Source organism: Anas acuta, chromosome 4 (assembly GCF_963932015.1).
Source record: "Anas acuta chromosome 4, bAnaAcu1.1, whole genome shotgun sequence".
NCBI lineage: Eukaryota > Metazoa > Chordata > Aves > Anseriformes > Anatidae > Anas > Anas acuta.
Window position 1 is genome coordinate 43062884 of NC_088982.1, and position 22653 is coordinate 43085536.

The following is a 22653-nucleotide window of genomic DNA, read 5'->3' on the forward strand; positions in this document are numbered from 1 at the left end:
GCTGAACTAGATGACCTTCAGAGGTCCCTTCCAACCTCAGCCATTCTGTGATTCTGAGAGGACCTTTCTCAGCAGCGTACATCCTCAGCACACCCTTTTTGTGCACTGTGGCAGAGCAGCTTCCAGTCAGCTCATTAAGTCACCACAACGGTGGGAGCAGGGAGGGATGTAGGAGCATAAATCCGAGAAGCTGAACTAAAGCCCCAAGTTTGCAAAAGACTTGGCATTGATCAGACTGTGTGGGTGGACAGTATCTCTCTTTATGCACTAGGAACATGGAGTAATGATTAGGCTTCTGTTTTCTTCACTCACTTATGCTGGCTTGTTGGTACTGAACATGTGCTAAAATACTACGGTGCTTTACCCATAGTCAGTCTCCATGTCATGCCACAGATGGCAGGTAACCTGAAATCACCCAGAGGAAGCAAAACCAATGCTTTGTTAAGATGGAGACTTAAAGGAGAATACTACTCTCTTTCTCTCTTTCGATGGTCGCAGAAATATTGGAAATAGCATAGAATATTAAAGAAGTGGTTGATACTGTAAAGATATCTGAGCATCTGTTTAGTAATAAATTCTGCACCGGCTATCCAGAGAAGGCTTTTATTTTAAAAAGTATCTTTAAATAGAGCAGGGCTACAGAAGGAAGTTTGACTCTATTCTCTCCCTTGAACTTTGCGCTGAGCCACAGATCTAAACCACTCCCCAGATTATGGGCTACAAAGCCAAGAGGTGTCTGTTTTCTAACCTCCTTTCTTCTTGATTGCTCTAAAGTCTCATAAAACTCTTCATGAGATTTTAGCATAGCAGAAACCTAGGTGATTAGCTTCAGACACACAGAAACAGGTTTGCAAACGATCTTCCTCTCATTTTCTAAATTTTCAGCTAATTTTTCTAAAACTAGAATTTAGTGTATTCCTAAAACTGACTGGGACTAACAGTCACTGGTCCCCAGCTGTGCCCTGGATGTGGCCACGCACAGCTGGAATGCTTGGCCACAGTAGGAGCTGCCTGCCTTATTTATCCCTGTGCATCACTCCGTCAGGGTTATTCCAGGATGCCACAGCAGCCAAATATTTAACAAGATGATTAACTTGTAATGCGTGGAGCTCTTGATCTTGCTAGCTTCAGCCATTTTAGCTGTGGGAGCTGTTGCATCTCCATTATGGCTAGAGCATCATTAATGCCGTGGTATGAGCCAATTCTCCTGATTTCTCTCAACCGGTCTCTGCTCTTTGTTCTTGAATCCTACTCACTGCAACATATGCAGTCATGGCCACATTGTCGATTCAGTTCTCCTGACAGCTATGGCTTTGTTGGCACAACACAATACATTCTTCACTGTGCCCATTTTTCTAAGTCTCTGAAATGCAGATCTTAGTGCAGGAAAAGTGTTTCTGAGGGATACTGTTTTTTTTTGTTTGTTTGTTTGTTTTGTTTTGTTTTGTTTTCTGCTTAAATCATATGCACTTCAGCTTACCTGCTTACAGGTAGATAATATCTTAAGTGTAAATAGTTGAATCCAAAGAACATTTTGTAGGGATGCCAATCAGAAAACCAGCAGCTATTTGGGCACAGAAAGAATCTAAGCCCGCATTCTGTAGAGCTTTGTCTTATAAGTGGTCAGGTCTAGTATGCATGAAACAGAAACCCAGCTGAAGCTAGCTCCATGTTGGGGCATTTACATGAGCCTTTTTCCCATGTGGCTGTTGTAGTGCCTAATGATGTGAGATACCACTCGGCAGCTTTTCCCACAGTAAGGGCATTTACAGCATCTGTCTTCTCTACCCATTTGTCTATTTTCATGACATTTGTTACTTAATTATCTGGGAGAGCTTTAGCCCTCTGTTACGTTTGGCTGAAATCTGTCACTGGGCTCGAGACTTAGTAACAGGCAAAGAAAAAGAGACAGACAACCAGTCAGACCCTATGCTCCCATAAACCTCATTCCCTTAAGAAACAAATTAAAAACCAACAGCAGCAACAATGACAAAAACAGCAAAACCACACAGTGAGAAAGATCACACACTTTCTAAAGCAATCCCCACAATCCTAGAGGAAATGGTGGGAAAGCCACATGAGGGGCAATACCTCTTCCCTGTCCCATCAGCAAGGCAAGTTCACAGGACACCAGCCCAGGAAGGGCAGGGGAGGGGAATGTCTGACAGCAGCTCCATGCAACCTGTCAGCCCCGGGCTTTAGCCAGCACACAAGGAGAACAATTTCAGTAGCCCAGTCTCTCCTCTGACAGCTCCTCTCCTGGTTCACACCAGCTGTAGTCTTTGAGCCCTGACTCCCACCATCCACTGAGCATTACAGAGGGCGCCCCCTCTCTCCCCATGTGCCAAAGCCCACGGGGGAAAGTCTCCTGCTAGACCAGATTTTCCTTCAGCCGTTCCTTTCCACCCCTGCTTCATCTGCAGCTCTGTGCTGTGCCAGTGCTAAGCAGGAGAAGACACCGGGATGGTGGCTCTCCCGAATTCCCCTGGAGCTTGTGTAAAAGCAGTGCGTGCATAGGGATAGGAAATCTGTGGGGTGCTCTCCCACATAACTTTCTGAGATACTGCATATCTGCTGAGCATCCTCCCTCTTCTCAGATTTGATTCTAAGTAGAAAAAAATGTTTTTTACAGTTTAATTTTCTTGAAATGCAACGTTACACCATCAGCTGCTTAAATAAAGCAAGGCTGAATTGTGTATCAACATGGAATACTTATTTCCTACTTTCATCTACCTGCTATGATAGAGTGGATTTCTTTAATTATGGATTTTTATTATCATCATTTTTTTTCTTCTATATTTTAGAAAAATCCTTTTATACATACTTTACCTTTCCCTTTGTGCCTTTTACCCATGCAGTGCAACTGTCGTCTGCAGCTTTCCTGTCACAGGAAGTGAGATCCTTGGATTAGCACAAAGAAAAATAAACCAACTCCCACCAGCTACAGCATAAGTGTAAATTACCATGTGGATAGTTGGGAACTCAACACTTACGCCAATTAAAATATTAATGAAGAATTCTAGCTGATTTTTCTATATTAAAAAGGAGGAAATTTTGAAGTACATGATTACTGTATAATATGCAATTTTAAAAGACCTCTTTGTTACTTGGTGCTCAGAATCACATACTTTTGAATACTGGGTTGGAATTTACCCCTGGATCTTTTTGAGAAGCAGAACAAAAGTTAAAAACACAGGAAAGGAAAAGTATGAGGCAGCCCAGCCTCCCTGAAGTGATGTATTGAGTGGGTGGTAGCCATTTGTCAGGGAAGTTCATCTGGTAAATTCACGAGTGACTTCATGTCAAAGGGAATAACTGCATTTCGTCTCCATGTTAGCCAGGCAGATCAGCGTTTCAGAGATAACTGGACTGCAGTAATATTTCATAGCTCCCATACTTTCTTACGTGGGAAGATCATTTTAAAAAGCTCACCTGGCTGCAAATGCACCAGCTGGGTTGGAAGGGAAACGGGAAGGAAGCAATGACAAATGATTTTATAGGCTGGTTTTGTTTCTAAGGCTTATCATATTTATACAATGCAACCGAGATAAGGATAAATAATTTTACTGTTTCTCCACATTTACTTATTTCCAGTCTGATCTGACAATAGTAGGTATGCAGGCTTTCCTTCTAAAGCTGGTGGTTTGCTCTCTGATCAATGTAAAGTATTGATGTATTATCGATGTGCCCTGGACATGGCTACCAACTCTGCTGGGTCTCTGCAGGTTCAGGTATGCTCTCCATTAGTAGCCACATGCCAGGGTTTTTCTGCACACAGAGAGAGACGTTTCTTTTCTCTTTACATCACTGTGTTACTAACTCCCAGCTATAGCATCTCACATCACCATAAATCCTTGCTTTTCAGTGTTACAGAGAAATGTAAGAAACTGCAGGGCACTTGTAAGAGTGGTTCAAACCCTGCAGCTGCAAGGACAGCCACAGCCATGGAGCATTTTGGTGCTAGCTAATGACCTAGAAATGATGCTTCAATTAAGTTAGGTCAAAGTTAAAAGCAGACTACTAACAAAATTCACAAAAACAACCAGATACAAAGACATGGATTGCACAGATGCAAACAACAGAAATAAAAGCAAGCTGCACTTAATCTGTTTGAAGTAAGGATAAATCTACAAGATTGTTCTTTACTCCTTTGTACCCAGCTGACAGGCTACAGATGTTTACCTAACCCATTTGGTTAGGAAATGTATCCTCTCACATACCTATGTCTCACACTACAGCCCAGGAGCGCATTCTCTTTTGGCAGCATGCTCTGGCTTGTATTCAGGGTTCCTTTCTTGGTTTCCCAGTCTATTCCACAGATTGAACACTGTATCTCATATCAACATGGAAATTCACAGTTATGCTTAATAGAAATGCATAAACAGAATCAATGCATGCATGATTTTACAGTGATGGTGGATTTGGGGTGACTGAATCCTACTCTGACCCATACGTGAAACCATGATAACAACTTAATGAAAAATTTGTGTTTGTTTTTTTTTTTCTCTTAGCAATGCCCTTAGTTAGATGGCAATGATATTTGCAAAGGATACAGTCTCTGTGCAAAAGCTGTATATAGTAATGAAACAAAGGCTTTGCTGCTAAGAAATATGAATTTTTGGCCACAAGATTTATACGAACTGTTTGAGAAGCCAGTTCCAAATCGTGTCCATGGTTATCTAAAGCCAAGCTTTGGAATATAGTAAGAAGTGAGATCAACCCAAGGGGAAAAAAGAAAGACAGAAAAAAGTAAAACAGAAATCTAAAAAATCAGTATAGATGGGGGAGTAACTAAGACAGCAACAGTTACAGTGGCAGAATTAACAACAAATTGAAACACAATCTGTGAATTATATTTATATCATAAAATACCTCAATTATATGGTCTTGAAAATATAGGACTGGATCTTCAGCACTCTACTTAAAGATGACCTTGCTCATTGGAGATGATTTCTTGAAAGTTGTGGATATGCCACTGTAGGTGATGGGAAATAAAGGGTTAATATAATGAAATGTAGCTTTCAGCATAAAAAAGGTGAAAAAAAATGTGATGTTAGTTCACTGGTATTGGATAAAGAAATACTTTAATGAGAAAGAGCAAAAAAAACAGTAGTTTGGTTTTGAGAAAAAGCTGTACTTAGCGGTTTTTTTTTTTTCATTAATATATCAGGTTCCTATAACAAAACTGAATAAATCAATTTTATATTAACTTTAAATGGGATAATTATTTAAAAAATACAAAAGGAACAGATGTCATTTTGCCTGTCTGCTCCTTTTGTCTGCTAATCATATGAAAAATGAGTGTTTCTTGCAGATTTTTGAAGCCTCAAGCTCAAACACAGAAATGGAGAAAGAAGTTATTTAACAAATGAAAGCCATATTAAATATGGATATTTTACACAATTGTTATAAAGATATTATCCTTATTAAAAAAATGCACCACTATGTTAACGTTGTCAAACATAAATAAATTTCCATCTTTCCCCTAACAAATAAAAAAACCAACCTTAAATGCAACCTATGCAGAGCTTTTGTCTCATGCTGTGGGCTGCTGGTTCAAGTTCCAGGGCTGAAGACCAGCCTTGTATGAGTAATCCTTATGGGCAAATGTATTTTCTTTGACTTCAAGCTACAAAATCGGTCATAGGCAATGGTGAATTAGCTCCTTTTAGGAATATGTTCCCAAATATTAGTTCATCACACTGAAAATACCCACATTGATTTATTTTATCCTACCACATTAGGGCAATTTGGGTGGCATTATTGGAATATTTATTTATTTTTAATGTTTCTCATGCACATCTACATTCTTTAGGAGTCCACATTTTTTAAACATGGGACAAATTAAATCAAACATAACAAACAGCTCAAATAAACTGGCATAAGAGGCCTGCAGGGCTACTCTAAAATCTTTTCCCCAGCTGTTTCTTCTGGGATACATAGGAAGAAAAAAAAATACACAAAAAAATGCCTCAAATAAACCAAACAAAAACCCATCAACAAACCAGACCCACCAATAAACCTCCCTGGCTGTCGCATACATTGCTTGAAAGAGGTGCTGCTGCACATATACACACAAGCACTCAATAAAATCCCTCCCCAGGGAAAGCATGGAGCAGCTGGAAACCCTTTCTGTGTGCCCTGATTAGCCACAAAACTGTGCAGCAGAGAGCTAAACTGGCAACTGAATCCCAGTCCCAAGGACTATTTTGCTCCCACATAACTTTCTTTCAGTAACAGGGATTATTCATTTCAGTGCCCTCATCTGGGAAATATATGCTTTTCAAATAGCCAGATCCAGCATGTAGTTGCACACCAACATTGAAGATTCATTGTTCTGGCCCATGCACCTTTGCTGTCATGGTGTATTTGTGATTGACTTCAGTGGGAACAATGCCCCCAAAACCAAAGGGATAATAAACCCCTCTCCTCCCACCTTTCTCTCCACTCCATACCCTCCTCCCATGACACACGAATCCCCTGCACACCCTAACTTCCCTTAGATACAATTTACCTGCTTTTAAAGTCCAAAGAGCATTGATTAATAAGGGAGCTGTGTAACTCTTAATTCCTATCACAGTCATTCTGTCAAAGCGGTCATTTGGTGAAGCCACTGAAATGTAGGCGTTCGGTTAAGTGGCCATTTCACTTAGGCCTTTAACCATGAATTAAACTTTCAGGTATTAGATCAAATGAGAGTGACATGAAATGACAATATGATATCAGTTGCAGACAGATGTATGAGCAGACTTTTGGAAAAGAGACAATTGCATGAACTACCAAAAAAAAAAAAAAATCTTAAATGATTAGGCTAATTGTGTAATTTAGCTATGTCTAAAATCTATCGTTATATTGGCTACATCCATTAATGCTCTTGTTTACAGCTGGTTGTTGAGGAACTGAGGTGTGGAGCACCTACAGTGTATTCTCCCCAGCCCATTATTTCACAGAGGCTGGATCTAACCAAGACCTTTTTATTTTTTTCCTGCTCTGCTCCCACAGGTTCTTTAGAAGTCTTTGAGACTACTCAAAAAGGGGGTTACCATCACTTTCCTTTTTTTGAGACCATAACAAGAATCCATTTTGCAGCCCCCAAAAGCAGGATATTTTGGAGGGGGAAAGTGTCTTCAGCTTTCACTCTCACAGCAGGACTTAGAAAAATACACCTTACATGTATGTTTTTTCTGCCTTACTTCGTCTTTCATTTCACTGCCTGAGTAACCATTAGTAACCACCGAATCTCCAGGATACTGACCCCAGGCATATAATAGGGCAAAATCTTGATTAAATGTGACTCATTTGGTGGGACTGCAGCCAAGAAAAGAAGTTACCAACAGTACTAGTTATCACACCTTCTGTATTGGAGGCACATTTATCCCATAATACACAAAGAAAATATTTATCTCATAGAGAAGATATTCTAATTTTGAAGACAACTTTTTCAAATTGTCAAGCTCAGAAGTAAAAGCAGAGGAGGACAAACTGAGTCTCACTAGGAAAACAGCCAAGTATAAGATAACATGGCTTGGCTTTTTTGTTTAACATATACTAAATAAACATTATTATAATAGTAAACTGAAGGACAAGCAGAGATTTTGTTTTCAGCTTGCTTACTTTTTCCTTTTCTTATCTCTTTTCGTATATATATGTGCACATATGTTTTTTCTTTTAACAGAGGACAACAAATGTTCCATACACAAGTGAAAACATACTTGTAAATATGCATTAAGGTAGCATTATGAATTCACTAGTTCTGTTTCACCTCGAGATTACTTGTATGTAATGTTATTCCTATGTATAAATTCCTGTACGATCAGTCTACACTATTCTAGTTGCAAATCTTAAAAAAGGAAAAAGTTAATTAATTGTGAACAATGGAGATATTCTATGACACTGAGTGTTCAAAAGCAATAAATTATTTATTCATTTCTGAATGAGTGGATTTTTAAAAATATTAATTTTCACTGTGTTCTCTGGCCTTAGCATGACTTATATCTACACATTTTGGTGGACATAAAGCAGCATATGTCCAGTGGAATCCGATGGAGAAAAAAAATCAACCTTTTGTTGTTTGTGACAATGAAATTATCGACAAAACTAGAAAACAAATAGAAAGAAGAATCAGGCAAATGTTAATTGAAATGTTGGCTGATAAAAAGAAGAGTAACATATTTGTAACTACTTTGTTTGTAATGAAACATACACTGTTAATTTTACATCAGAAATAACATATAGTGTGTGTATATCATTCCTTCTGAACAATTAAAGCAAGCTGAAAGATTATAAATTAAGCTCCATAAATCTCTTTGTATAAAGCCTATATATAAAGGAATTAATATTCCACTCCAACAGATGGCAAAACTGAGTAACCAAGATTAAGGTCTGAATCAAGGAAGGGATATAAGTACTGCAACAGCAACTGAAAATCGGGGTCCTAAACACTCTTCCCCGGCTGCTATCTAATGCTGTGAATCTCTAAACTGGATTTTTGACTTAAATGTGCTCAAGGTACCTCAAGCATCCTCTCTGATCATGCTGCTTTTTTTACAGTTGCTTCCTCTGGTCCAAGCCCCAGAAGAGACTCATGCTTACATCTCTCCTCCTCCACACAATCTCTCCTCCTCCACAATTTTCTATGCTGGAAAAGTGTCTTGAGGTTGGACCTAGCACCAAAATAGTCAAAATGGCATGGCTTCTTTGCCTTTCTCTGACACACTGACCACTCAGAGAGTTCACAGAAGGAGCTATAGATGCATCTCCATCCTTGGCCTGAGAAAGCCAAAGTCCCAGCACCATCTCTCTGAAAGAGCACTGAAACTAATTTTGGCAAAGCTCATTGCAGTGGGAACACTGCCGTCTTACCTAAGCCAGGCTGTCAGGTTTGAGTATCTTATGATTCATGGAATTAAAGAGGAAGGAGGGGAGGAGCACAGTAGCATCCCATTTCAGGTGTTGAGCTGGTAGTGGGGCATCTGCTTTCACTCCATGCATGGCTTACAATACCCAAACTGGTGGCTTGGGCACCTGGAGTTCAAGGCCATCACTCATGAAGAAGTGCTGTCTCTCACCTCTCATAGTACTCCTTTCCTCATATAAATACAAGAGCATGCTCTAGACAGCAACTTGGGTTGTACATGCTGGGGCCATGTCCTGTAGCCTTCTGCTAGGCCTGGGCCTCAGAGATGTAACACTTCCTTAAGTCAGCCAAAAAGCTGGATGTAGAAATCAAAACACCTGGCTCCTGCGTGTGTCCTTTATACTTTATACTATGCTCCATTTAGAAGTTTGATGCATAATCATTTTGATGTAATGTCCACAGAAGCCATAAATTGTCCATTGGACCCATTGGGTAATTTATGGCTTCTATGAGGGCGTATCAATCTGAACAAAGTGTTAGGTAAACTACACTTATTCAAGTAGTTCCTCATCTAGTGAGCCAGGACTGACTAAATGGCCCCAAAGAGCAAGTCCAATAAGGCAGAAATGTAAGCATCACATGAGTTGTTCCAAAAAGAAGGTAATTACTGATCTTATCATTATTTAAAAGATAATATATGTTCTGTGGCACGTGGCACACTCCAGAAAGCACACAGGGAGCATTTTCATAGTCAATGAAGTATGCAGGTATTGCTATGTGATTAAATACCTGATCCTAACATTCAGTCATGTTACTAAATTATTATGCCTAAATCAATGACTTTTGAAGTCAAATATGACCTCTGTTCTTTGCAAGAAAAGATTGCTAAAAATGCACATTAAATGTTTTTATTCACACTTCTTCATGCAAAATCAGAATCTGGACACAGTGGCCAGTATATTTGGTGCTAGCCAATCTCCTCACTCTGTTCAGTGACAACATACACTTTGTCTTCTCAGTAGCTAAATCAGGTGGGGCTTCACAGGGAAAGCTGAAGAAATATGGCTATTATCAATCTACACAGGAAAAGACTGCTATAAACTCTGGGGTCCTAAGAGCAAGCAGCCTGACAGCTACCTCCTCTCTTTTATGATGATGGGACTTCATGGTGCAGTTGCAACCAGTCTGTTGTTGACTGCTAGAGGCTTTCTCAGACAGATACATCACAGATGATTTGCCTTTTATTCTTCAAAACCAGTGTCTCCACATTGATCTGAAAACCAAGCAGCAGCCAGAGTGGCTGAGAGAATACAGGTTCAGTAAACTTCCAGCACTCAACAGGCTCAACAAGTCCAATCCTGCACTTTGGTTCTGAGGTGAAATTAAGTCCTAAAAGTTATTTATGTTTTTTCTATTTTCAGATAGTGAACCTGTGGTTGGATGTAACTGAAACTTATCCCACATACATGCATGCTCTTTCTGGACATTTCTTACAGTTCTTTATGCCATCCAGAGTGCTATGTCCAGAGCTATATATCAGCTGTGCTCTGCCAAAGAGCATCTGCCAGAGAACACTCCTTTAAAAAGAAAATGACATCTATTATATTGGACATAATTTTTGCTAAACATCCACTTAGCTATCTACTGTGTTACAACCAACCACTACCATCCTCTTTAAAACAGGGTTGTTAAAGCTGGAGGAACCAGCCAAAGAATTTTAATCAGTGTAATCGGCTGCACAAAGTTTGATATGGACTGAAGACTGATTCAACACCAGAGAGTGACTTCTACATCAATCCTAATTAAAAAAGGAAATGGATTTGTTGGACAAACACAACGTCTCAGGGCAACTTCTATCACAAATGATAACAGCTACCAAATTTTACAAACAACCTAGTCTAATACCTCTGTCAGAAGACAGCTAAAAAAGGTAGAGCAGCTTGAAGAATGACATTGAGCTAGGTGAGAAACTTTGCTAATGATTTCTCTGACAATTTCTTTTGTAGCCATAAAGAACGGTCTTTTTTGAAAGAGAGGAAAATCAAAACTTCCAACTTAAAAAAGAAAGTTAGCTTTCTATTTTCCAGTTGTGGATGAAGACACAGGATTCCGATGTATGTTCACTGCAGCATTTCATAACGGAGAAAAAAAGCAAAACAGTGCATTTCTTTCAGTTAGCTTTACTGATCAAGTCAGGAATAGGAATTGTAGTCACTGCTCTGCTTTATTGTGTAAGAGATCTCGTTTCTAAAATCTTAAGGTTGGGTATAGAAAAATACTAAGTAGAGCAATGTAGAAGAATAGAAAATTAATTATCTGAGTTCAAGCTCTCTGTGCTATTTAGTCATTGCTCTGCAGCAAGGACCTTGTCAGCAACTGTTCGTTCACTGTTTCCACTGTACCTTGATGCACCTGGGCAGGACCTAGCACATGTTTCTGCACAGGCCAGGCCCCATAGCATTATTCTCCAGATCACTCGGATGACAAGTGAACAGTGTTTGCATAACACAGGATCCCAGGAACTTCCAGACTGACTACAAACTAACCTTAACAGCAACATCCGGCTAGTCCTTGATGTTACCAATTCCTAAACTTGTATGTCTCCTCTGATATGTGAATACTAATGTCAAGAAGCAGTAAGTGCCAGGTCAGATCATATGCATTCCTCTGGTGTGACAGTCCCAAAGTACATCAGGATAATCTACACAGTGCTTCTGCAGAAGTGGTAGGGCACTACCAGCTCTGGCATGCTGCAGCAAGAGCAAAAGCATCCTCTCTGTGTTGTCCTAAAGATGTCCTTATTTATTTTGGCTCCTATCACTGCAGGATCATACCCCTGGATAAAAGAACTGGCATCCTTATAACTCAAGAAGTAGCATTCATATCCTTGTTACTATTTAACTGTGGCTCTACCTCAAATACTCCTTTACTTTATGTGTAAATAACACTCTTTATCAGTTTATCTTTTGTTTTTGAGGCTTTTCTTTAAGCTCTTTTAATAGAGTTTCCGGGAACAGTGGTTTATGCGTCAGTGTGCAGCTTGGAAATAATAGCTGTCATATTTACTTTCAGGTCGACAGTCTTCATATTTTGGCAGAGTGTAATTTGTTGCTACTATGTGGAGTTCATTTGAGCTAGAGGCATACTTGTCATCTTTTGCCTGTGCTGGCCACACTCTGGGGATGTCTGCAATCAATTAAAAAATGGTGCAGCCCATTGCCTTTTTGGGTCTATATTTCTTTTTCTGGACACCGTCCTTTTAATTGGTGGTTATCCAAACTATGCATGTTGCGGTGTTATTCTTGTTCGGTTCCCTGTTAGAGCTTTTCTTCCTTTTGTACCTTAAGGGTGTGTGTGTGTGATATTTTTACATACCAAATCAGGCCTGCAGTCTCAAAGAACTATAGAGTTTACCCCGTAGCTGTACTGAGTTACTTCCTTCTGCACTAACATCTATTAACCATCACCTTCTAGGAGCTTTGCTCAGCTTCACTCTGGATTTTCCAGTAGCTTCTCGGAATTTTGTTCACAGCTTCCATTAGGACCCAGTCTCCTCTCAGTTAGCCTTCAAAATTGCAAGACTGCTCACTCTGAGCCAATCTCACACATATGTTTCATTTTTACATGGAATTCAGGGTTCCTCACATTTCTGTACTGCCACTTCACAGTTAGCCTCTGCTCTGCTTTACAGAAAATTATTAACTGCAACAAGCTTTCTGGAGCCAGCCACCATTAAAAATAAGGCTACCTTCTGAATGTCTTCCCTTCTATTGTCACTGCTTGCTTACAAACACAGAGAAAAGTTCCTGCTGAAATTAGAATTCTAGTTGTCTTCCACATTTTCAAAGAGTTTTGGCTCAGACAGAGATTTTAAGTTATTAATTTCTTCACTGATGTTATTTTTATTCTTGGTACCATGTGGTGCTCTGTAACCACTTGGGGACAAGGTGTTTAACAGGTATCTACTCCATTCAGTGTCTCTATTATAGCTGTTTTTTTATTATAGCGAGTCTTTTAATGATCTAACTACTCACGTTTAATTGATTGCAAACTAAATTTGTGTAGTTATGTTCATTTTCTGATGAACAGCTTTTTAAGTAATCTTTCTACAGGCTATATCTGTGTGGTACTGTTCACCATGACAATTTGTTATTCTTGCTGTGTGATTTAACATACTACTGCTACTGCCCCATAGCTATTGCTTCAAAACTTGTAAGTCTGGGGTGGTTTATTTTTGGTAGAAATACGCAACAAAATTCAGATTTTACAAGATGGTTTGCAATACCAGCATACTTCTTTGCAAACAAGCTCCTAAGAATGTTACTATAAAATGCAACTAAAATATTGGAACTAGTGGAAATAAATAAAAGTTCTTCAAATGAGTGGTTACAATCTAATTTTTAAAAAAAAAAAACAAAAAACACATGTTTTTGCAGCCTTTAACCACCAACACGCAGCCTTTATGCTGCTTTGGGCAAACTGGAAGAAAAAATGGATGTTTTTACTGCAAAGATGAAAGAGTAATTCCAGTGGAATTTGAATCACATATGCTTCAGGAACTGTAAGAGCAAATAGAAGGTGGCGTCCTTAGCTGCTGTGATTGGTACAACTCCATTGAATTTCAATAGCTTATCTCAGAGAGTAATGAGCAAAGCAAGAGAAAACTATCAGCTATTTAAAAAGTCAAGACAGTAACTGAGGTGATGTGGGCACAGTGACTCCATGAATCTCCCTATGGTGATAAAGACATTTGATGCAGATTTACATCCAATGCCATTGGCTGACCTGCAAGTGACATTGCATGACCTACATGACCTGTTTAATGAGAACTAGAACTTCAGGTTAGGAAATGCTGAGCAATTTGATGGGACATGGTCTTTTAAAGTGGTTAATTTGTCAAATTGTACGTGTTCAGCCAATACACATGTGAACATTTCAGTGCATCCTGACCTGCAGAGGCTCTGAAACTGAATATATGTTTCAGAATCAAAAGAGATGTTCTCTGGAGGTCTCCTTAACCAGTAAAGTCTCCCTAGCCAACAATGTCTATAGTTGTTCTAACACTAGTAGATGATTTCCCACATAGGCATATTCCTAGGCAGGTCTCTTACCTTTGATAAGACAGGTACAGTACACTTGAGAAAGTTTGGTGGGAAAAGGTAGAAAGAGAACATTTCATGCATATTTATTTATCAACAAGAAAAGTTCCCTTTGTGAGTTGGCAGTTATGAATGTAGTCTATGCTTCATAATTACTTTAAAGGGCTTTTTTTTTTTTTTAATCTCCTCTTGCAATATTTCTTAATTCCCATTTTTCATAAACTAATTTATTAGGACTACTTTATGTTCTTGTTTTATACATTGAGTCCAGTGCTTTTTTCCCTGAACAGCAAAAGTCTGGTGTTAAAAAGGGTCTTCACAATACATGTTACCCATGCTGAAGGCAGAAAAAAAATAGATTTGGCCTCTGTATTACAAGAGGTACTGAAGCACCTCTTTAATCTATGCCTATGTGTTGCTGTGGTGGGCAAGACTACATCATCTCAAGGGGGTTTTACACCTCTGCAAAACCAAGAATGTTTGCTACAAAACAGCTTCTTCAGATGGTCAGAAGCTTATTTGGTTGAAGTGTTTTTACTTTATATACAGAACAGCTAAACGCACTTTCCTCCCATGAGTCAAGGTCTGACCCTCCTCTCAAGAGAATCAACAAGAATTCCCATGCATTTTAGGAAGAACAGATGGGAAACTCCCTTTGGCAAGTGGGAATTGAGTCATTTTCACTTCGGATTTACATTCTGTCCACTTCTAAAGATCCTGGCCTCAGAACAAAAAGCATTTTTCGATGACTTGAAATACCAAAATATTCTTACTTTCACGGCTCTATTGACTATCTAGTGTTAATAAATACAAAAAACTTCAGTAAGATACACAGCAAAACTTCAGAACACTCCTACCTAGTACATAATTGAGATGCGTGGTGCCATTTTACTGCACAAAGTTGCTACTTTTAAGGTATAATAATGATTCCAACTAATGAGAGACATCACCAAGACTGGATAGACAGAAATTATGGTAGGATATTCCTTCAAGGTCTCCTTTCCTACAGGTTTTAAAAGTAATTGATTTTGGATGAAACTTAGTGAATATAATATTCAGTTTATGAGAAATTAAAAAAATGATGAGGAAAACCAACATTTTCTCTCACTATTAAATCACATGGAGACCTTTGGTAATGATTAAAGCTAATGTTCATGTTTTGATATCAGCTAGGCTGAAACTTGTTGAGAGAAATTGTGAATATAAATCAAATTGAAATTCTAGGCCAAAGACCTTCATTTTTCATGAAATGGAGATTAAAAAATGCTGGGCAAATAGTGTCTGTCTATCAGCTTAAAAATGTCACCTAGAGTAAAAAATATATCCACTTGTCCCATGGCAAGAGGCTTATAAGGAACAATGATTTTGTAACCAAAGACACATTGCCCTAAACAGAAATGGGTCAGCTGCTCAGCTGTAAATTGGAGAGCTCCAACAGAGATCTCAAAATTTTCCCTGATAAATGCTAGAGACAGCTCAAAGGAGTCTTTACCAAAGCGTTAGGAGATGAACAGGTTGAAAGTTGGAAAATATAGAATAATTAGAAGTATTAGAAGTAATTTCCATGTATTGAGACCAGGGGTCATTTGTGTGTTAGTCTTCAATACCACAGCAAATGGGTTTTGGCTATCTTAATGCTGACACATTTAGTGCACTTGGCTTTCTGAACATACAGCTATGGTGCCTGGGTGGAATACTAGACTTTTGTAAAAAATATCTTAAATGGATTCACCTCAAGTATCTAATTTTTCAAGGGTTACTGTAAATCCATTAGGTATAGATAATCATTTGCAGGTGATGCAAATGGAAAATAAAGGCAGGCAGTTATAGAGAAGACTTGCATTAAAAGGACCAAGAATAAACATTGCGTCAGACATTTTAAATGTGTTCTGGAAAAAATCATGCAGAACAACAGATTAATGACTTAAAATGAGCTTAATTAATTATTAGGCAGTAGGCTTCATGAAGGCTCATATCTTTGAACAGAATATAAATCATAAGCAAACTAGATATAGGGCCTGCATTATACTGAGAAATAAACCTAGAATTCATTTAGATGCAGACAAAATTGAAAAGGCATTGCTCAGTATCATCATTTACTTCATCAGGGACAACAACATGGAGTTGAAGGTACACAAAAAAAACGAAGCCCAGCAATAAAATGGCGGTAACTCAAGATTGAAATATTTGAAGAATTTCTCACATAGACTATGGTCTCTGCTTCCACAGCTCACATAAAAACAGAGGGATGGAGAGAAGAACAAATAGAAGAAACTAGAGGTAAGGCAAGAAACATGAAACATTATTTTCTTGGCTGATGCTGAGGCCAGACTATTGGGCCTGTCAGCACGTACTGAAGCTGCCACTGTCATCAATCCTCAGCAGTGCTGGGCTTTGCTGTTAATTGCAGTTGTGAAGACACACTTTGCATGGTTGGTTAAACTACATACTGTCAAAAAGTGTCCACAGACTCCATGGGCCAGCTCTCTCTCTCTCTGCCATACAGCTGGAGAGTCTAGCAAGGAAGTTCAAGTAAATTTATTCAGGAAAAGTGTGAATGGGCTAAAAGCAATCCTATCCAAGACCTGGGAATCCAACCCAAGATTGTCTTACCTTGACAAATAGTCATGAACAACTATGACTAATACAGGGAAGTAGCGTTTCTTTCCTTGTTTAAACAAACCTTTTAACCAACATAGAAGAAATCTACTCTGAAAGCACCATTTATATCCATCTTTCATCATCATCCTCCCATTCCTGAGCAAGATAACAGAACTAAACTCTTGATTTCATAGCTAGGTAAAGCTAGGATGACATGTTCCCTTTTATTTCCCTTGGGCTTTGTCTATGCTTTAAGGATTGGGTTGTTTATGCTTCTTCAGAGCAGGCTCACATCATGCCATTTGCAGGATAGACAGAAAGAAACCATGATTTCCTGTGAAAAATCAGTGTTGGCTGGCTGTGTGAAAAAAAAAAAAAAAGTCTTTATGTGGATGGAAATCTTACTATGAAGAGTCAATAGCAAAAGCCCTCTTGCCAATGTAGGTCATTCTGTTGTGTGTTTAAATTTGCCTCTAGGCGGCATTACAGCTAGCTAGCCTGACTTCAGGGGCTTACCCTCAGGGATAGCTGTAGGCAAGCAAGATCAACACAGCTGCAGTGGGCCCTATGCTTAGCAGGACCCTAGGCTACAACACCCTTTCATGTGAGCCCAAGCTTTGGAGAGGTCCGAATTTAGCAAAGTCCTGCCCTAACACATCCCCTTGTTAATTATGGCAAGCACTCCACACATGAGCTAAATGCACTGACAGACACCCATTTTGTCTGTTCAAATGTACTCTAAAAGGCAAATCAAATTTATGTTGGTCCACATGTCCCAGCTTAAGCAGAACAAAGTGAATAAATAATAAATGGCAAATGGGGTCAGAGCACAGCTGTTCTGATTTCCCAGGTCTTGTAAGCTGCCTCTTCCTACAGTGCCAGCCAACCCAGTTGATTGTAGTGCGTGTACTGTGGACATGTTTTATGAATGATGTTTTGTTTGTTTCTCCATCATCAAACCTTGGCAGACTACAATTACCTGCCAGACACAAAGCTCTTTGACTCCTTTGTGAAAGGCTCAAGGAAATAATGATCAGTGCCATTCAAACAAAGGCTTTCCACATTGGCCTCTTCTACCCCTTCCTTTAAGCAGCTGCCTACCTACCTACCCACCTACCTACCTATGTCCCTCCTTCCAGTGCATTCTTTCCAGTGAGGCATATTCACAAGAAATCTCATTCTGAGAGTGGAAATAATGAAAAAGCACTCTCTGGGCTCCAGAAACATATTCATGTCATATGTTCACACATATTAATGTACTGATTTCAGTTTTGATGCTTGGCTTTTGGCCTTCCTCTATCTAAGAAAGAAAATGCCAAAAGGGTAGCAGCTGAAGAGGCAGGGACCTAGATTCATATAGCAGGTCAGACTAATCGTTCTTGTCACAGAGGATGGCTGAGACTAAGCCTGCTTAAAAATGCAAATTTAAACATAGCATACAATCTTCATTGCATACACCAAGAAACTACAAGGCACAGAGGAAACAAAGAGAGGTGCTGCTTCATAGCAGCACAAAGTGTCCCAAGGACCAGTGGGGCACCAAGGGTATGAGGCAAACAAGCTGCCTGCAAGCTGCGCTCATGCTCAGCACCAAGAACGATTTCCTATTCAAAATACTTTACAAACAATAACAAAGGGAAATGTGTGTATGCTTGCATGCAAAATAGAGCTATTGTGGGGGAACTGTGTTTGCTTGCATGCAAAATGCAGTTACTACAGGGTGGGGGCTGTGTTTTCTTTTCATGAAGGAAAATAAAATTCTTCTTCATCATAATCAAAAAAGCTGCACATGAGTATTTTGCACTGAACTTTAACTTGTGTACTCTCTCATGTCCAGGGTGGAATTTCTGCCAAAAGGAGGATGAAAGCACCCCCCTTCCAGCCCCTCCCCACCCAGAAGCCTCCCACCAGACGAGCAGAAAATGACAGCACAGCCACTACAACCCAGGCTTCCTAAAATTGGGAAGATTCTCTATGCATCTACCTACCAGGAATGACTTTCCTTCTTCCTGAAAATAAATGTTGGATTTCATCCTGGGGAAGGGGCTTAGGAGAAGATATATCTTAAGTTTTGCAGGATGGGTATTCTATCTCCTAGCTAGCTCAAATCCAGGCTAGTTCAATTCCAGCTCTCAGGAATAAGGTTATCCATTTGCAGGGGCTGCTTGATGTTATTTGTAACTCTGTATAGATACTTGAAAATAACAACATTGCAACCACTTTTTCTGTATTCTCTCTTTCCCTCCAAATATTTTAAGTTTTTCAGTGAATTCTAATAGGTGCAATGTATAGGGGTTAAGAGAGAGATGAGATCTGTCAGGACCAACCTAATCCTACCTTTTGGGTTTTCCTGGGCATGTTGCTTCAAGACGGTTATTTTTCCTCCCTAATTGACTTGATAGGAGTATGTATGTTTCTAGTGGTTGTGAAATTTTGTGTCTCTGGCTAAAAATCCTGGTCGTAGAAACCACAGGGGAGTTGTCCTGCACATAAAAATGAATAGTGCAAACTTCAGTTATAATTACCTCCAAACATCAGTTATTATTAATTCCAGCTGTTGGTTACAGGGGATAAATATATGTATTTTTATATTAATTTAATTTTGTTGTCTGATATGTAAGATCAACATAATTCCTATAAATAAATATCTTTGCATTGTTTTAGTTCTATAGTATGGTAAATAACAGGATTGTCAAGAGGGTAGTTTATATCTTAAATTTAATGAGGTAGATATTATATCAAGCTTGCCATCTGCAAAGTTACAGTAAAATATTTTTAGCGTCATAATGAGGGCAGGCTGGAAATCCTGCTCTAATGCATTTAGTCTCCAGTCCAATTCAGAGAATCAAAAAATGGTCATACGCATCTTTGTGATTCCCTGATCTTTGCTCATTACACAGCAGGCTGGACCCAAATTTCAACTTAAAAGACATTCAAGACGGTTACTGTATGACTCTGACTGCAAGGAGACCATTCTGGCACTGCAGGAGAGTGCATAGTACAACAGCAAGTCAGCTACTCCCTCTTTTCTGTAGGTACATGCAAGAAATCCTGAAAGAAAGGGTTTAAAGCAGCTTCAAGGTTATTTTGAGTCTTAGAGACCCACAGATTTAGTTGTCTCGCATGTAATTCCTGCTCTAAATATGCATGCTGCCTGTTGTCCTTTTGCTGTGTGTGGCGTTTTTCAAGGCACTAACAACACTGAGCAGCGTTTCTAGACAGCCTTTGGTTTTGTATCCTCAGTAGCCTGGAAACGTCTTGACAAAGAATGGTCTTATCTCAGCCTGCCAGGCAGCTGCTGACCCTGCATCAGCACGGGGCCGATAGCAGCAGCCACCGTACGTCCTGTAAATGCCACTGCCTGCCACAGGCCATCTTTAGTCTCCACGCAGCAAGTGCAGTATAACTGGAATGTATAACCCAGGCTTTAGATGGTCCCATGCCAGTCCTGTTGTTCACTGCAGGCAGATGATATCCAAAAAGGGTTAGTATGCTCTAAGCTCATGAATTGTCATCCATGCTGGACTCAGGGCCGGAGGATGCAAGCATGCTTTGAAAAAAAACTCAGGGACTGTTCGTATCGAGTTTGATGAAACACAACTTGGTGATGTCCAATGGGCAGCCAACTCCTGAGTATGGGATAAGTGACTGAACTTAATCAAAAAAAGATCCAACTAAAGTGTTTTATTTTTTTTTCATCCCTACCAAAAATAATGCACAGTAGCTACTTCCTGAGATCTGATGACCTTTGAAACAAGGCACAGTGGAGTGATCACACTGTATTTATGACTGCATGTAAGAACTACTGCCCACACCAAACGTGACCACTGGATGCAATGCCACCCTTCTTCCTCAGCTTGAAATCCTGTCTTCAAGCGCATGTGGTTATTTGCAGCAGGGAAGTGGAGGGGAGGGGGGGTGCTTTATTGGCTTGCCAGGTGAGGGTGGGTGTTTCTTGAAAAAAAAAAAAGAAGAAAAAAAAAAAGATGAAGAGAAAAGCCTGAAGCTAACAGCTTTCAGTAAACCAATTTTAAAGCATGGAACCGAGGCTCGTGTTGAGTTTTGCTAGCAGCCCTGGCAGGTGGGCAGGAAGGGGAGGCTGGGACGCCCCAAGGTCAGGGGCAGAGGCAGGAGGAGACCAGGGCCAGGTCAGGCAGATGCACAGCCAGGGCTGCTCCTTCCCTTAGCATCGTTTGGGCTTTAACTTAGACATCTCTAATCCACTAACCATCCATGCACAAAAACCTCTTATCCAAGGTTAATTTAGTCCTTTCAGACTAAGTTAGTTGGCTTGTACACAGCTACAGGCGAGATTTCCCCTCAGACTGTGAACATTCACTCTGCTGAGAGGATTTAGGCTAAATCATGCAAGTGCTGACAGCCCTCCAACATTTCTCTAGTCTCCTTAAGTGCCCCAAAAGTCATTTAACTTTCCTACAGTTCACTCAGGAGGAATCACAGCTTGGCCCCATGCAGGTTGAGGACCCAGAGGCTCCCTGACCAGCAGGAAATTGGTGCCCACAGCATTGGGTAAGCTGACACTGGATAGGCATGCTATTGCTGCAGGGCCACACCACTGCTGCAGTGGTTGTGGGGCTCACTGAGAGCCCCAGCCTGATTAGCACTTTCATGTGGACCTCCATACCACTCATCTCCAGCTCCTGAATGTGTATTTGAAAGCTTTTCTCCCATGGTCAAAGCCTGAGGATCAGTAGTTGATGCCAAGCCTGCTTTGGAGAAAATCACAGCTCCACAGCAAGTTGCCCAAAAGGAGGGAGTGCAACTGTACAGTCAAGACATGGCACGCACAGTCCCAAAACCAAGGATCCCAAAGTGTGACACATCCCAGTGAGCAGAGGGTGCAGTGTTTGGCGGTTCACATCAAGAAGCCCAGTGACCCTGATCCACAGGCTTCAAAATATTTCTAGTCGTTTTTGGCATCTGTGTTCAAGTCTGGATTACTTCTAAGTGTGTTAACTTCCTTTCATAACTTAAAGCAAACACTATGTATCCCCTTTGGAAATGCTAGGAAAATGTGTGGAATGCTACCAAAAATTGGAATAATGTTACATTTATTTATGGAGAAAAGGCAGCCATGTAAGCATAACTATCACAAGTGAAAATGAAGACAATCTTAATTTTCAAAATAAGTATTATAACACCACTAAGCTTCCCATCCTCTTCCTTTGAACCAGGGTTACTTTCCAGGCTCCTTGGGGGTTAGAGGCTCTACCACAGCCAGGAAATTCCTCAGGACAGAGCCAAAAATATCCCTACATATCACCTAATATAGTATAATACAAATAACATATTGAGAAAAGGAAAACTAAAATCCTGTCCATAAAACCTCAGTATAGTTGTGGACTGCAAACCACTATGGATCAGGCTTGAGAGGTATCTGGAGGGGGTGAACTGGCTCTGTAAGAAGAAAAATCCCATTCCCCAAGGCAGCAAATGCTGCTGCCCATTGGTCTTTATCAGGGCATCACAGAAAATGCCTTAGGCCCACATCTTCAGACCTTTCATCCCAGATCACTGACCGTGGGCCCTTTCTTGCACTTTTTCCCACCTATTGCAAAAGTGGCCCAAACCTTTGTGCAACAAAACTGAGTTTTCCTAGCACTGCTACAAGTTCTTGGTCAACCCCAGGGTAATGGTGTAATGACTATCAATCAGCAGTCACTCAAGAGTGGGAGGCAGCCAAAGCAGTGGAGAGATGTGCCAATTCCCCTGCATCCTGCTGACCAGTATTTTGAAAGTAATTCGTCTGCTGTGAAAACCTCATAGACCCCACTTCAGACAGGAGGGCTGAACAGACACAGTACTGCACGGAACAGGCTACCAAAGATAATGACAAATTATTTTGACTGTTATACTAAAGCTGTTGGCCAGTTTCAGATCAGCTGAAATGCTGTAAAAGAAAACAAGCACAATGGCTGGTCACAAATGGTGAGCACCCAACTAACCAGTGACTGGTGCTTTGCTACCAAGAACACTTGTGTAGGGCAGGTAAAGAAGGCTATCCCACAGATCAGGTGTATTTTCTGCCTGAAATTATCTTAGGTGGCTACAGAAGGGAAATTGCAGGTCAAACCA

At 40.1% G+C, this 22653-nt stretch overlaps 1 long non-coding RNA gene across 1 annotated transcript in view; it reads right to left on the reverse strand.

The window, feature by feature from the left end:
* The window catches only part of LOC137856047 (uncharacterized), a 43486-nt gene that overhangs the window by 16780 nt on the left and 4053 nt on the right, over positions 1 to 22653 (reverse strand). The gene's annotated exons all lie outside the window — the stretch shown is intronic.